Source organism: Mandrillus leucophaeus, unplaced genomic scaffold (assembly GCF_000951045.1).
Source record: "Mandrillus leucophaeus isolate KB7577 unplaced genomic scaffold, Mleu.le_1.0 Scaffold15, whole genome shotgun sequence".
In the NCBI taxonomy this organism is placed as follows: Eukaryota; Metazoa; Chordata; class Mammalia; order Primates; family Cercopithecidae; genus Mandrillus; species Mandrillus leucophaeus.
The window spans coordinates 9,172,114-9,175,390 of record NW_012101476.1 but is presented as its reverse complement, the minus strand read 5'-3'; positions in this window follow the sequence as shown (position 1 = coordinate 9,175,390).

Genomic DNA, 3,277 nt, shown 5'->3' with positions numbered 1-3,277 from the left:
TATCTAATTTATATGAAGGCTTTTGGAGGTTAAATGAAGTAGTAATGCCTCTTACATATAAATAAAATTCTGAGTATAATCTATGGCACATAAATTCTAAATAATAATGACTCAAAACCATATATCATTGGTTTTGTTAATGCTGATTATTATTATAATCAATACTATTAGCTTAATTCAAAAGCTAACATCAACCTACAGCAACCTGCAGAAAGATGTCCTGCCAAATATTTGCTAATTTAATCCAGGAGCAAAAATCTAGGATTCTGGGCTTGAGTGAGCTTTCCTAATTTCTAAAACTCTGATGCTCCTTTTGTCCCCAAGAATGTGTTTAGGTGACAGAGCAATCAGAATTGGACATGTATAAACGCTTGGCATGTTAAAATAATGAAAGATATTTTCACCATTGTAAGGAAACACCTTTTCATCCATCTCTCTGGTTTAACATCACGTTTTTCTATAGCTTCTCATGATTTCTTCCTTAACAACTGGAATAGGTGTGAAAAAGCTACGCTGAACACATAGCTACTTAGAAATGAGCTGCTTAAAGTGTTAAAATAAGAGAAACAGCAAGCATGAGTTTAATGCTATGTATGTCATCACAATACTAATTTCCCTATTTTAAATTAAAGAGTACACACACACATACACACATATATACACACACACAGGCGGAATCACATCTATATTGCTGAGATTTTTCATTGTATAACCATATATTATTTTAAATGATTTGAGGCAAATTATTAAATAAAAATGAAAGACTGAACTCCATAAAAAGGAAATCACCCGAAATCAAATATAACCTTGCTAACGAACCATCACATTAGCAACATTTTTAGGTGCAACAACATAATCAGCAACTCTAAGACATCAAATGCATTAAAAACAGGAAGTACTAACTCTAATTCCTAATTTCAAGACAGGGAAATATACCGTAATTACATCACACCTTCTAAGGAGATTTGTCTGCGTGGGTCTACTTCTGAATCCCCGAAGTTACATACTTGTACCACAAGCTCATACTCTTGAAAGAAAATTCTGGACCCAGTCCACATAGAATTTTGGTTAAAACATCTAATTCATTACAGAGAAGAATTTAGTCTTTTCCACAGAAAAGACAGCATATGTTAGAATGAGAATACTTTACAGAAATGACCAATGACAAGCCGGCTATGTAAGGGGGCCTCTGATGCTTGGTGTTAGCAAGAGACAGAGAGTATTATTGTTGAAAGGGATTTTTGAGATTACAGAAAGGGCTGAGGTGTGAATAATCGAACACCATCCCCTTAATGCCTGAAGGAGAAGTGAGACAGCAAAACAAATCAAAGTTCCAGGAGTTGCACCGTGTATGGTAAGCGCAGACGCAGAGAGGACATTTCTGCAGGAGAACAGAGGTAGAAGTTTGCTCAAGTAACAGTTGCCACCCCGAGGCACCACAGCACAAGACAACAGCGGAAGTGAACATGACAATGCCGATGGTGGGTGACAAGAATCTTGCCTGGATACTGACATTTTTAAAGCGTAGAAGAAAATCGCAGGCCACTGAAACAGAGGCTGACGGTGCCCAGCAGGTTACTCTTGAAATCAGAAACAAAAGTTCATGAGAGACAAGAAGGCAGAAACAACAAAAAAAACTTAGAGTGGATCGCTGACTTGCAGGAGCTGTGCAGCTGAGGCTTTGCAGGTTTTAGAAGCTCTCCCTACGCCACGTCTTTAAATATATGTATGTTCAGTCAGCAGAAGGAAGGGACTCACAAGAGCCTTCTGTGGTAGGCACCTGCATCAAACAATGGCACTGATCTCAGAGGGATTTTAAACAGCTGTGCATAAACTTCAAAAGTAATTTGCAACCATATTGGTAAATGTCACCCTGCTTCCCACTAGACACAGCACTTTTTTAAAAGAGATTAAGCATCCGCGGTAAGCCTGCCATTTTACAAGCGTTACCCAAGATAAGTTAGGGGAAAAATGAAGATGATGATTCACAAGGTCGGGGTGTGGGGTGGGGTGGGGGACCCAGGACCTTAAGAATAGGGCTTGTCTGTCACACAGCCTCGGGCAGGAAGGGCCCAGTGGGGACCGTGGCTTCTAGGGAGCAAACTAAGGGAAAAGAACAATGGAGTGGACCCTCCAGGCTTCCTGCATCTCTCACCGAGCCTCCCGAATCCCAATGGTTTAGAATTTTCTTTGGCAAAAGAAAAGGACAAAGAGGCCGGAGTTGACAGAAAGCGTGGGCGGACTCCTCAGATCTTGTAGGTGGTTCTCAAAAGAATTCAACAGGTTTGAGGTGTGTTCTGAAAGGGCAACTGGAACGTCAAGGACTTGGACACCAGGAACAGATGGTTCACTTCCCCACGGGCAGGGAGAGGGCACGGAATGCTCTCTCTTCGCTCCACCTTCTCCAGCCTAGTCCCCTTCAGCCCATGCCACTCCTGAATCATCTTTTATTAGCACCACGTCCAGCCCGCAGACGGGCAGGACAGCCCAGGGGACGAGGCCGTTCTGTGGCGCTCTCCATGCAGGAATGACCGGAGTCTCCCAATCCAGCCAGCCCGTGGACCTGTCTTCATGCCCACTGGGGAGCGCCCACGGCTGTAGCATTCAACAGTCACTCTCCCATTGATAACGGCGGCTCTCGAAAATCCAATACCACAAGATACTTTATTGCACAAATTTTGCTTGGTTAACCTGGCCCTCAAAGATGGAGAATAATCTCACTTGAGGCTACAGGAATGAGCACCCAGACTTTTTTTTTTTTTTTTTGGTATCTTTCAAAGACCTGCCTCCCCTTCCCCCAGGCCCTTGACAAGAAACTTGGCTTGTTTAGAAGCCTGAGCAATGGCACCTGCGTCCGTGCTCCAATACATTCCCAGAAAACGGGGTATGCTCCCCTGTGGACAGGATACCATCTCCAGAAAACACCTTTCCTCACGCGTTTTTTACCAAGAATATAAAAACTTTCCACCTTCCTCCCTCCCCGCAGGCCCCCTTTCTTTCAGGTGAGAAGGAAAAGGGAGAGGAAAGGAGGAAGCGCCCCCAGGCCGGCGGCCCCCACCCGGCTAAGGTCGCCAGCCTCGCGCATCCCATGCGACCCGCGCCCCAGAAACCCAGCGGGGAAATGCCCCCCGGTGCGCTCCTGCGCCCTCTTGGTTCCATTTCCTACTCCGCCTGCTCACCCGGTAGCCCTCACCCCTTCCCGGAGGCTCTCCGAGGGGCCCCGGGTGGCCCTTCCCGCCACGGGTCTCGGCCCCTCCAGCCTGCTCCCTCCCGGCTG